We start from the raw sequence: 14,586 nt of genomic DNA on the forward strand, positions 1-14,586 counted from the left end.
TGGATTTAATGGCATTGGGCACTTTAGTTGTCTGATAATCTATTGTTTACAGCTATCCATTCTTTGCAGTAAGCTTCCATAAGCAACAGTCTGTGGTGACCTTTTTATATATCGATAAATATTGGCCTGGTCCCGTAAGATAACTCCTGCGCTATTACATTCATTTGGGTACAATAGAGAAAATGGTATGCTTCCACACATCAGCTCCTAATGGAACAAAAGTTATTGTTCATTGAAGAAAAAATAGATTTTATGGCTTGTGCACTTAGTGCATAAATTAAAGGTGCTTTTGGATTTTTCCACTTTTTACCTCCAACATGTAATAGAGTCACGGCGAATGGTGAGAAAGAAAAATGGATTTACATCAAAAATATCTAGAAATACTTCGCACGCAATACTTCATTTTCCGATGCAATCATTGTTTTATTAACACGGCCATCAGCCGTTTTGCAGAAGATGTACATACAATGATTAAAATGACTAATCTGTTTTGGTAATTAGAAGAATATTGACAAAGGTAGCTGCAAGAATGTTTTCCTCTTGTTATCATGGAACCTGCGTCGTTCGATTAAATCACCAGCATGTGTGATTGTGCTCCAGTTGAGAGTTTTTGCTGAAATTGAGTTTTTTTTAGATAGGAAGTAATTGGAAGGAAATAATACAAAACTGGGAAGATGTTATCCTATTTTCAGGATGGTTCAAAGCATTTCACATCCAATAAATGCATGTACTGGTTCTGTGTTAGCAAATAGGCAGCAATGTCCAACATAAAATGCTGGAAAATCTCAGCAGATCTGACAGCATCTGTGGGGAGAATAGAGCCAATATTTCGAGTCTAGATGGTCCTTCAACTCTGACGAAGGGTCATCTCGATTCAATGTTGGCTCTATTCTCTCCACAGATGCTGTCAGACCTGCTGAGATTTTCCAGCATTTTCTGTTTTTGTTTCAGATTCCAGCATCCGCAGCACTTTTGGCTCTTTGTTCACTTCATTTGTTGAGCTGGTTACGAGGGGCATATTTGTTTACAACACTGGACCAGCTCCCTGTTTTCTTTTTAGTACAATGGGATCTTGTCCAACTGAAGTTGCCTCAGTTTAATATATCTGAAAGGTGTTTTTTTCCCCAACAGTACAAGTTTCAAATTGTGTTCAAGTCTTGATTTGGAACTTGAATCCACAACATCTGATTTGCAGGTGTACGCTGCGGACTAAGGCAAGTCGCCGCATGGAACAAAGCTGCAGAATGATGGAATATTATTTCCAAACAGCCACTCGTTTTCTGATACTATAGAAAGCTAAAAATTCCAAGTGTTTCTAAACCTGATATTATGCAGTCTTATTGAATTAAAAAAGCTATTTTGCAAGGAACACTCTACGTGTGTGGAGTTTAATTTTCTGTAAAGTAATTGAAGCCATACAAGAATGATAATAACTAGAGCATTTGTGATGGGAGCTCATAATGAACCCTTGGTTGCACAGATGTTTAGAGAAACAAGTAGATGCAGCTGGCTATCTTAATCATAATGTGCAAATGAGATGTGCAAAATGAACCATTCCTGATGGATCAACCGGACGGAATTGAAGCATTAAATTCAGAATTGAACATTTGTTTTCCTTTTTTTAAAAAAAATCCACACTTTACGCAACCTTGCCACCAGGCTAAATGGAGAGTTTTACGTAGCCAGCATTTGTTTTTGTGTGAATGTGACATCCTTTGTAATTTTTATACTTAATACATTATTTTAAAAAGGATTAAATGTTTCTTCGGAGAGCCTGCAAAAACATCAGATAATGTTCAATGATCGAAACAGCTGGTTGTGAATTACTGACTGTTCTGCCGAAGCTTTTGCACTGAAGCAGTGATAGTGAACTAGGAGCATATGCTGATTTTTTTTTAAGTCGCAAAATTAACTTATTTTAGATTACCTAACTACTGGGAGTGGGTCATTCTGTGGCTAAATCTAAAATACTTGCAATTGGCCATCACCGAAGCGAAGGTGGGAAACACGTCTATTTCATTGAGAATAGTCTTCTGTTACTTTCTCAGCCCAGACTTCAGAACGGAGTGGATGCTGGAGGTCCTAGAATATTTATCGTGCCTATTACAGTCTCCATAGGCATTGCTAATGGCTTAAAGAGAAATTCAAACTTCCGGTTATTGACTGAGCGGGGACGCATAACAGGACTTCACATTTTGCTACATCACCTTTTACGAAGAATATTAATTCAACATTTTTTTAAGAGCAGCTTGTACTTTAAACAACTGAATAAAATTTGCCACTTTCTACTTGAATGACAACCAGAAACGCCAATCGTGTTACTTAGTTTCCAGTGGAGATCCAGTTTTTCTAGAACCAATCTAGAGTGATTTGTAGCAGATGGATTTATTTCTGTACTTTTTCTATCTTCCATGGAGTTTTCCTGAAGATTCTTACCTCCAGTTCCAGCTTTGATTTGATTTATCATCAAATGCTTGGAGTGAACCTGCATCCATCACCCTCTCAGGAAATGCATTCCAGTTTTTTTCTCATGTTGTTTTTGTTTCTTTTGCCAATTACTTTAAGTCTGTGCCCCTCCATCATCCTCAATCCTTGGATGAATGAGAGCAGTTTCTCCTTATCCAGTCACACCCCTCATGATTTTGAGTATCTCCATCAAATCTTCTCAAACTCCCCCACCCTCCCAAAGGAAAATAGTCCCAATTTCTCCAATCTAGCTTCATGACTGAGGTTCCTCACCCTTGAAGCCATTCTTGAGTCTTTGCTGCACCTCTCCAATGCCTTCTCACTCTTCCAAATGTGCGGTGCGGTACCCAGAACTGCATGTAATATGCCAACTGAGGCTGAACTAATGTCCAGTACAACTTCAAAATAAATAAAGTACAAGAATAAGAAAGTTATGCCTCAAGAAAGCCTAGGATCTATATACTTTATCAATGACATATGCACATGTACACCCAGATCCCTCGGCTGCCGCACTCCCTTTAGAGTTACACCCTCTGTGGTTTCTTTATGTGCTTCCTACAAAATTGAATTGATGCACATTTCTTCATTTTGAACTTCATGTCACCTTGCCACCCATTCCACCAAATTGTCTATGTCCTTTTCAAGTTTTACACCATCCTCCTCACAGATCACACTGCTTCCAAATTTTGTATCATTGCAAATTTTAAATTTGTGCCTTGTACACCAAAGTCTGAATCATTAATATATTTTAGGAAGAGCAAGGATTCCAATGTTGACCCCTAGAGAATTTCACTACAAAACTTCCAGACAAAAAATATACATTAATCACTACTGTTTCTTGTCACTCAGACAGTTCCATATGTATGTTTGTGCTGTCCCTTTTATTCCACGAGATATAACTTTGCTCACAAGTTTGTGTGGCATTGTGTAAAATGCCTTTGGAAATCTATGTACACCACACTGACAACATTGCCGTCATCAACCTCCTCTATTACCTGATCAAAAAAAGTTAAACATGATTTTGTCTTAACTCTGTTCTTTTTTAAAATTAAATCTAATTTGTGCGAGTGATTATTGATTTTGTCCCCAGTTATTATTTCTAGAAATTTCCCCACCACCAAAGCTAAACTGACTGTTCTGTAGTTGCTGGGCTTTTCATAGAACCCCTACAGTACAGGAGGAAGCCATTCAGTCCATCAAGTCTGTACCAATCACAATCCCACCCAGGCCCAATCCCCATAACACTACGCATTTACCCTGCTAATCCCCCTGAGAGTAGGGTCAATTTACATTGCCAATCAACTAACCTGCACATCTTTGGAGCATGGGAAGATCCCACACAGACACAGGGAGAAAGTGCGAACTCCACACAGTCACCCAAGGCTGGAATGGAACTCAGGTCCCTGGCGCTGTGAGGCAGCAGCGCTAACCATAGTGCCACCATGCTTTTTTGAACAATGGTTTGATGTTTGCAATTCTCCAGTCCTATGGACAATGCCTCTGCAATTTCCAGTCTCAGTTTCCTCACTGTCTTTATTATTGGCCAATGGTTTCCTTATCTTGCTTCAATTGCTTAGAACCTTGGTTAGACACTTTTGGTCCCTTTACCTTTGGAACGATATTGTTGCCATAGACTGCAACAAAGATTTACCAGAATAGTTGGACTGTCCTAGGAAGAGAGATTGGGGAAGCTGGGTCTGTCCTCTTTTGAAGAATGAGAAATGATCTTATTATAACTTACAGAATAACTAAAGGGATAGCCAGAGTAGATTCATTAAAATGTTTCGCCTGGTTGGGGAATCTTCATGTGGAAATGCTGGCGTTGGACTGGGGTAACACAGTAAGAAGTCTCACAACACCAGATTAAAGTCCAACAGGTTTATTTGGTAGCAAAAGCCATTAGTTTTTGAAGTGCTGACTGCCCCTTCATCAGGTGAGTGGGAGTTCTAATCACAAACAGAGAATATAAAGGCACAAACTCAATTTACAGAATAATGACTGGAATGCGATTCTTTATAGCTAATCAAGTCTTAAAGGTACAGAAATGTGAGTGAAGAGAGTGTTAAGCACAAGTTAAAGAGATGTGTATTGTCTCAATACACATTGAGGAAGGCCTCAACTGGGATCTTGGGTTCATGTCACACTGTCTGTAATCCCCACGAGTGGCCTGGACTTGCAAAATCTCACTAACTGTCCTGTCTGGAGACAGTACACATCTCTTTAATCTGTGCTTGAAATTCTCTCCACTCACATTGTCTGTACCTTTAAGACTTGATTAGCTGTAAAGAATTGCATTCCAATCATTATTTTGTAAATTGAGTTTGTGCCTTTGTATGCCTGTTTGTGATTAGAACTCCCACTCACCTGACAAAGGGACAGTGCTCCGAAAGCTAGTGGCTTTGCTACCAAATAAACCTGTTGGACTTTAATCTGGTGTTGTGAGACTTCTTACTGGGGAATCTTCAGCAAGGAAAAGCAAGGTCAAAATAAGGGAGAAAACACTTAGGACTGAGATGAGGAGACATTTGTTTACTCAGAAGATTGCGTAGCTTTGGAATTTTGAACCCCAGAAGGCGCAATCATTGAATATGTTTGTAATAGAGATTGGTATTTAGCAATCTATCAATGATATAAATGGCTTGGGAAGTGTGTAGGAAAAAGGCATTGAAGCAGATGATCAATGATAACCATATTTGATTTGACTTAATTTATTATTGTTGCATGTATTGGGATACTGAGGAAAATATTGTTTCTTGCGTGCTATACAGACAAAGCATCCCCTGCATAGAGAAGGAAAGGTAAAAAAGAACTTGCTATGTCTATAATCCCGTTTGGTACTGGGAGTAACCTGGAAACTATTTTTAAGGGCCTGCTGTTAATTTCCTATCTCTCTAAATTCTGTCTGCAGAATCACATCCGTCTCTCTGCCCAAGTCATGCATACTAATGTAGGGCACAGCTGCTAGCTGTTCACCCTCCCACCTCTGGAAGCCTTTCAGTGATCCTGGCACCAGGAAGGCAACAAACCATCCTGGATTTACATCTGTAACTGCAGAAATGTCTGCATCTATTCCCTGAACTATCAAATCACCTATCACCATTGCTCTTTATACTCTCCTGTACATCTGCATCAGCCATGCTACTGCAGATTTCACTCTGGCTGCACTCCCTGGATGAACAATTGGACGAGAGTCACGTGGTTTCAATTCAACTGGGGATCATTCTCCCGTTTCACTGTCCAGCGTCCCATATTGCTGGGCAACAGAAGGGAAGTAATGTCCGTAATTTAATAACAAATGAAATCCCATTAGGTCATGATGTGTACTGTTATTGATTGGAGTTAATGACAGGATGATTATTGGCTGATTTGTATTAATGTTACTGGATAATGTCCACTGGAAAGGTGAGCAATATGACTTTGGGATTCTATAATTGCCTTCACACAGGCATTGTCCTTCAGAATATCCCGCATTCTATACCCTGAGAACAGGCTTTCCTCATATCATTCTCCCATTTGTCCATTTGGTTAAACAAAGTCACGTGTTCAACATCAGTACACCACATTTTTGAGTCTTTGTATTAGCTTTAGTGGCTATACATAGCCTCAAGAGGAAGTCCCTGTCTACAGGGAGGGTTTAAATTAGTCTGACAGCACAGGGAAACCAGGATATTAGATCAGAAAGTGATACTATACTATATAGAGTCCTGGAGATGTAGATAGCACCAGAATAGGGGATAGCAAGTGAATGAGGAGGGGGTGAGGGGGAATCATAGGGAGGGAGAAAATAATCAAGTCTAAAACAGGGCTAATGTGCACGTACGTGCTATAGTAAATAAGACTGGTGACTTACAAGTGCAGATTATCATGTAGAAATGAATTTTGATTTGATTTGATTTATTATTGTTACATGTATTGGTATGCAGTGAAAAGGGTCGAAAGTAAAGGAGAGGGTACAGGTACGGGAAAAGGCCAAGGATGTCCCAATAATAAAGGGAGTAGAGGGCATGAGTAAGGTTGGTAGCGTTCCTGCAAATAGGGTACAGGCGAAGGCTGGGATGAAGGCACGAAGCATTCGGAATAAAGTGGATGAGCTGGTGGCGCAGATCAGCACAAATGGATACGATCTGGTGGCCATTACAGAGACATGGCTGCAAGGTGACAGGGACTGGGAGCTGAATGTCCAGGGGTATCAAGTGTTTAGGAAGGATAGGCAGTAGGAAAAAGGGTGGGGGGTAGCTCTGCTGATTAAGGATAGCATCAGGTAGTAAGGGAAGATATAGGAGCCAAAGAGCAGAATGTGGAATTGTTGTGGGTGGAGATTAGGAACAGCATTAGGAAGACGCTGGTGGGTGTCGTCTATAGGCCCCCGAATAATGATCTGGAGGTGGGGCGGGCTGTTAACGCGCAAATAAGTGCAGTGTGCAGGAATGGAACGGCGATAATTATGGGGGATTTCAATCTACATATTGATTGGTCGACCCATGTTGGACGCGGTGGGCTCGAGGAGGAGTTCTTGGAATGCTGCTGGGATAGTTTCCTTGAACAGTGTGTGTTGGAGCCGACGAGGGAGCGAGCTATCTTGGATCTGGTGTTATGTAATGAGGCAGGTAGAATTAGGGACCTTGTGGTGAAGGATCCTCTTGGGAAGAGTGATCATTGTATGGTGGAGTTTCTGATGCAGATGGAGGAGGAGAAAGTAGGTTCCCGGACCTGTGTCCTTTGTTTGAACAGAGGGGAGTACGATAGGATGAGAGAGGAATTGGCAAATGTTGATTGAGGGAGCACATTGGAAGGTAGGTCTGCTGGGGAACAGTGGAGGATCTTTAAGGAGATCTTGGTGCTCAGCAGAAATTTATTCTGATGGTTAAAAAGGATCGTAGGAGGAGCGATAATCAGCCGTGGATAACGAAGGAGGTAAAGGAGAGTATTAAATTAAAAGCTGATGCGTTTAGAGTGGCTAAGAGGAGTGGGCACGAAGAGGATTGGGAGAGGTTTAAATATCAACAAAGAATGACAAAGAAGTTGATAAAGAAAGGAAGGATAAGCTATGAAGCAGGGCTAGCGCTAAATATGAAAAAGGATAGTAAGAGTTTTTATAAATATATAAAAAGGAGGAGGCTGGCTAGGGTGAATGTTGGACCCTTATAGGATGAGAGGGGGATTTAGTGGTGAGGGATGAGGAAGTGGCTGAGGCCTTGAATAACTTTTTTGCTTCGGTCTTCACGGAGGAGGACGTGAATAGTTTGCCGGGTGTTAACGATGGAAAGATGGGAAGAGTGGAGGGCCTGAATGACATTATTGTTACTAGAGAGGTAGTGCTCGACAGACTAGAGGGACTGACGGTGGGACAAGTCCCCAGGACCGGATGGAATGCATCCAAGGATTCTGAAAGAAATGGCAGAGGTGATAGTGGATGCCTTGATGATTATTTTCCAAACCTCGCTAGATTCCAGGGAAGTGCCGGAAGATTGGAAAACAGCTAATGTTACGCCGTTGTTTAAGAAGGGTTGCAGGCAAAAGGCAGGGAATTATAGGCCGGTTAGTTTAATGTCTGTTGTAGGTAAAATGTTAGAATCCATAATCAAAGAGAAAATAGCGAGGCATCTTGAGGAGAATTGTTTGATAGAGCAGACGCAGCACCGTTTCGTTAAGGGGATGTCGTGTCTGACGAATTTATTGGAATTCTATGAGGATGTGTCTAGATAGAGGGGAACTGGTGGATGTGGTGTTTCTTGATTTTCAGAAGGCGTTTGATAAGGTGCCGCACAAGAGGTTGTTACAGAAGGTTAGGGGGCATGGAGTTGGGGGTAGGGTGTTAGCGTGGATAGGGGATTGGCTGTCAAATAGGAGGCAGAGAGTGGGGGTCAGTGGGTGCTATTCGGATTGGCGGTTGGTGACTAGTGGAGTGTCCCAGGGATCGGTGCCGGGGCCTCAGCTATTTACCATTTATATAGATGATCTGGAGGAGGGAACCGAGTGTAAGGTGTCGAAATTTGCTGATGACACAAAGATCGGTGGATCGGCAAATTGTGTGGAGGGTGTGGAAAGTCTGCAGAGGGATCTAGATAGGCTGGGCGAATGGGCGAGGAACTGGCAAATGGAATTTAATGTTGGCAAGTGTGAGGTTGTCCACTTTGGTAGGAATAATGTTAAGAAGGACTGCTACTTACATGGCGAAAAGCTGCAGCAGGCGACGGTGCAGAGGGACCTCGGGGTCCTTGTGCATGAGTCACAAAAACCCAGCCTGCAGGTGCAGCAGGTGGTCAGGAAGGCGAATGGGATGCTGGCCTTCATAGTGAGGGGGATTGAATATAAAAGTAGGGAGGTCTTGCTGCAACTGTACAGGGCACTGGTGAGGCCACAGCTGGAGTACTGTGTGCAGCTTTGGTCGCCGCACTTACACAAGGATATTTTGGCCTTGGAGGGAGTGCAGAGGAGGTTCACTAGGCTGATACCGGAGTTGAGGGGGTTGAGCTATGAGGAGAGGCTGAATAAACTAGGCTTGTACTCGTTAGAGTTTAGAAAGATGAGGGGAGATCTCATTGAGACGTACAAGATGATGAATGGGATGGATAGGATAGAGGTGGAGAGGCTCTTCCTGCTCAGAAAGGACAGTAGGACTAGAGGGCACAGCCTCAAGATAAGGGGAGGGCAGTTTAGAACAGAGTTGAGGAGGAACTTCTTCACTCAAAGGGTGGTGAATCTCTGGAATTCTCTGCCCGTTGAATTGGTGGAGGCTGCCTCGCTAAATATATTTAAGACGCGGTAGATAGGTTTTTGGTAGGCAAGGGGATTAAGGGTTATGGGGAGAGAGCGGGAAAGTGGAACTGAGCCACTTCAGATCAGCCATGATCTTACTGAATGGCGGGGCAGGCTCGAAGGGCTGGATGGCCTACTCCTGCTCCTATTTCTTATGTTCTTAAGTATTGTATCTCATGTGCTATACAGACAAAGCATATTGCAGGAGAGAGGGAAGGGTGTTTACCAGGTAGTCAAAAAGGAACAGGCAGGTAGTGCAGGAGTCGCCCAAGTTCATCCCACTCTCCAGCCACTATGACTGACACTGCAGAACAGACACATCAGAATACCGTGCCTATTCAATTTTTAACCCTTTCATTCAAACCATCCAGTCTCTCTGACATTTCCAAATTCTATGTAGTATTCACTCACCCCAAAACCGGAAAATCCTATCTGAGGTCAATGGATCTTTGCCTGGTCCACACCCCCACCCGCTACAATTCCCCTCGCGGGTGCGACGGGAAAATTCTGCCTGATATTCCACAGAGCATTTAATCACCCCTGTCTGTACTTCTCCCTTTATCCTTCAGATATTTAAGTTTAATTGAAAATTCATGGTATGAGCCTCTTTTAGCTATGAATAACTACAGCAATTATTGCAAAACAGTGAGACAATGGGGGGCAGTGGGGGTGGCGGGGGAGGGGGAGTGTTTGGCATGCTGGGCCCCATCAAATACAGCTTAGTTGTGCTAGATTCTTACAGCACTTTAAAATGAATAACTTGTGAGAACACAACCTTTTGATTGTTTTCAGTGCACCTTTACCCAAAATATTTGATCAAGGTCATTTGGAGAGAATGTCATCTGAGTGATTTGACACAAAATTTCCAAATTAGTGATATAGTTATATGTAATAGAAATATGTTAAATAGTCTCTGTAAAGTTTGATGCTATTTCGTACGATAGTAAAAATCCCCTCCTTCAGGCAACTGTAAAATCTTCAGGTTCTGTATTATCCTAATCTTTGTAAAATAACTGCTGTATGAATTGATATAAAAGTTATTTGTTGATGTACTGTGTTACATCTATAATGATTTTTTCCCTTCCCAATCAACAGTTAAGATAATACATGACAGCAATCCAAATGCTAAGGTGTTATATTTTGTCTTTAGTCCTTATGTATGCAATAATCTTTTCCTCATATGGTCTTTCTAACCTGTTAACATCGATCACTCTGAAGATTGCAACCAATACCTTAACGTGAATAATTATAGCTCAAAATATTCTCTGGTTGTGGATGTGAATAACTGATAACTGATTTCAAATGCAAGGGAGTTAATTATAGTTGAGTAAATTACACAGTGCCTTTGAATTCACACAGACATTCCTCTGACTTTCTGCTATAACGTCAGCAGGAGATTAGTGATTACTTGCTCCTTTTTAACAGTGGCACCATTTCTCCTTTTTTCTGAGAGAGACCTGCTGCAGGAATTACACACAATCATTTTCTATTTGAACATCTCCTTGCTCGTCCCTGAAATGTTTGTGACTGTAATGTAATTATGACTGGGAAAAACGCTTTCTTTCCTACCACATCTGTCTCAGCTCATTCCCTTTTTGCTGGATACTGATGCTACAAACATCTTGCTTAAAAGCATTGAATTTGCATTTATTAATCATAGAACCATAGAATCTCCATAGTTGGCAGAAGGAGGCCATTTGGCCCATTGAGTCTGCACCAACCACAATCTCACACAAGCCTTACCCTCATAACCCCATATATTTACCCTGCTAGGCTCCTTACACTAACGGTGGTATTTCACAACTGCATCGCACCTGTTTTCAGGCATGACACAGTCATAAAATGGAGTGTAAAGCGATTAGTGCAATTGGCGCCGGTTTTCACGACCAGCGTCTTTTTATGGCAGTATGATTTTCGGCGTGGTGAAATGGGTGAAAGGCAGATTAATTTACTGAAATTTATTTATGTACGTATTCCAATGTGATTAGCGAGCTCTGTGCTCAATTGTCCGGGCTTGCTCCCCCTGCCCCCACCCCCGCCGCCCCACCCCTTTATGACCTCGCCGGAAAAGGTTCACGCGGGCGAGGAATAGACATGCTCCCCATGAGTGGGGAACAATCAACGTCGCCTCGCCAATGGAGCCCAAAGGCCATTGCGGTCCCCTGGGGAAGAAGAGGTTGGGCAGTCTGGCAGTGCTGCTCTGGCACCTTTGCAATGCCAGCCTAGCACCTGGGCAATGTCCACTGGGCACTTGGGCAATAAGTACTGGGCAGTGCCAGGGGCAGGCAAGTTGGGGGAGGGGCCAATGGGGTGGGGCCATTGGGGAAAGTGGGCCCACTGCCACTCTGCAGATATTGGTGGGGAGGAGGGAGGGAGAGGGGACCTGCTGCCACTCTGCAGCCTTCAGTGGGGGAAAGGCAGCAGGACCGCGATCAGGGGAGGAGGGGGGGTGGGGGGGTCTGCGATCAATCTGGACAGTGGGGCGCTTGGCGGGGTCTGTACCTTGGGCCACAGGCCCCTGCGATTGCAGGGTGGGGGGGGGGAGGTGGGTGGGTGGGGGAGCTGTTTCAGGCTACTTGCAGAAGCAGGATCCTGGCAGTTCTCTTTGTCTATCAGACCCCTTCTACTGCTAATGCGCATGTGGACCAGGGGTCTGCTCATACGCACCACCTCCCTCTGCAGGCTTTGGGTGCATTAAGCCCCGCGCACAGACTTCTGCAATGAGCAATCGATTTGCTCAAAATTTTGCAGCCAGCGGGGCCTGAAATCACATCCAAAAAACAGGTCTGGGACTGTCCCAGTTCCATGACTGCCTGGCACTTAGAAATAAATGGTGAAACTCCAGCCTAAGGGCAAATTAGCATGGCCAATCCACCTAACCTGCACATCTTTGAAGGAAACCATGATACCCAGAGGAAACCCACGGGGAGAACGTGCAAACTCCACACAGACAGACAGTGACCCGAGGCCGGAATTGAACCCAGGTCCCTGGTGCTATGAGGCAGCACTGTTAACCACTGGAAAGCTGTAACAGAATGTTGATATTCACATCTGACGTGCCCATGATAGTTTTGTGTGATTATATTTTGCAGGGTCAGGTGCCATTACAGTAAGCATATACTTCCCTTGAAGTAGAATAGACCCTAACATTGTATTTTTTATAAGATTATATCCTCATGCTCTTACCTTAAATGAAAACTGAACCATACATTTATATACAATTAGGGGGCTTCCCCACTGTATCCTCTCCCTACATTAAGAATACCCCCCCTTGCGACATGATGTCACATGACATGGAAACATGACCGGGCAGTACCCTGGCACTCTGGTGACAGCCACCTTAGCAGCCTAACAGCTACTGGCAGTTTAGCCCACTGGGAAGAAGGTCTTGTCATGATGCGGACTACCAAATAAACCTATTGGACTTTAATGTGGTGTTGTGAGACTTCTAAGTAGGTCTTGTACCAGGGGATTGCTGTGAAAGCTTATACTTCTTGAGGTTCAGGTACTTAAACCTGTGTTGATGATCTTACCACCTTGGAGCTGGATTGCTATATCCACATCCTTCACCCTGTGGATCAGCTGAGGAGTGTGGCTGCTGCTGGGCTTGTTCCTTCATGACCCTGTTGCTGGCAGTTTACTGCCCCTCTTGTTCCTCACCAAAGCCACAAGGCGGAACAACATCAGCTTCTCCCATGTCGTAGTGAAGGCTCACAGCAGGACAGCACAGCTCAAAAGGTGCAAATTGCAAGACAGGTGAACTGACTCCCAAGACATTAGCTGTCATCTGTCAAGAACAAAGTGCTGGGCAAGGTTTTTGTTTCACTGTTCAAAGCCTTCCCAGTCGTTGTTTCACTGACAAAATAATCCCTGCCATGCACACAATTGGTTAAACCCTGGCCAGCTGCTGACACCTTGGGAAATTGTTTTACTGGCTTACTGTGTTTATCTTACTGTTTATCTAATGTGTTAATTCTTACTGTGTTTATCCCAGTCCAATGCCAGCATCTCCACATCAGCATTGGCTTAAAGCCAGGAATAGGTGGTTCAAACAACAGTTAATCATTTATTTCCAAATGACGTTTACCTGGCAGCTCCAAGGCCCTTCTCCATTCACCTGTGTAGGATTGAGTTTATTTTTATGATTAAACTATTGATTGTGTTTAATTGTTGTATCTTTAGGTATATTTACTAACATTGCATTCTGAATATAATGTAACTACAAGCTAGAATAAATAGGCTTAGCTAAATGCTACATGAAGACTTGAAATGCAGGGAGGCGATGTGAAATGGATCATTCAGTTAATGTAAAATGCTTTACTGGAAATGTTTTAAACTGTGAACTGCCTCAGGAAAAATACACTTATCCAGTAAAGAGCTGTAAAAACAGACTCTTCATATATTGATCCTTTTAAGCTGTCATTGTTCAATAAATGACCTCGAGCCTAGCAGCAGGAGGGGTGACCTTTTGGTTTAAGAGCTGTGAAAGACAAAAGACTCGAGTTGTTTGGAATCAACAATATTGAGGCAGTGTGAGTCCCAGACATCAGGGACAGGGACCATATGCCAAGTGTACACTGGAGTCTTGGATTGCATGCCAGGTCAAAGTAGACCCTTGGCAGGACAATGGATAAATTATCAACTGACTGAGGATTTAGAAAAGGAGTTTCTAGGGAACCGCATCAGGACTAGAAGAAGGTTCAAAGTAGGAACTTGTAAGACCTCAAAACGCACGTTAAGAAGAAAAGAGAAGCAAGACTTCAAACAGGAATAGACTGTCCAGGTGACAGCCAGAGAATGGAGAGCTGGTGTTCCTGAGTGAATTGACTTCTTACTGTTGTGAAGTTAGTGCCTGTAAAATTATAAAAAAAATAAAAATATTCAGGGTTGTAAAATGGTCTGTTTAAAAGGTAGTTTTGTTTATTCTGTACTGAAGAGGAACAGAAGCAAGAAGTAAACAGACAGAGCCAAAGTAAAATATTGTATTGTGAGGCTAGGACAGTAAATACTGCCAAGACGACATGTTGTTTTGAATTTTAACCAATCAATTTGAAATAGACATTTGAATAGCCACAGCCTATGGGATTTAAATTTTATGTTTTGATAACTTGTAAACCACTCCTATTGTGCTAATGTTGATATGTCATTGGGGTTATAAAGGACACAGCTCCCAGCTCCAAACAACCAGAAGACCACCCACCAGCGGCTGCCACTGTTCACAGCAGCTAGAGAGAGAGAGAGACAGACACAGGCAGCAGCACTTGAATAGTGTTACAGCCACATTGATGCCGTAAAAGAAAGGCTCATCTCATCTCAGAGGAACAGAACAACAGAACAAAGGAGGTCAGCAAAGAGGAAAGA

Source organism: Carcharhinus amblyrhynchos, chromosome 11 (genome assembly GCF_965287045.1).
Source record: "Carcharhinus amblyrhynchos chromosome 11, sCarAmb.v2.hapA, whole genome shotgun sequence".
NCBI classification, from domain to species: Eukaryota; Metazoa; Chordata; class Chondrichthyes; order Carcharhiniformes; family Carcharhinidae; genus Carcharhinus; species Carcharhinus amblyrhynchos.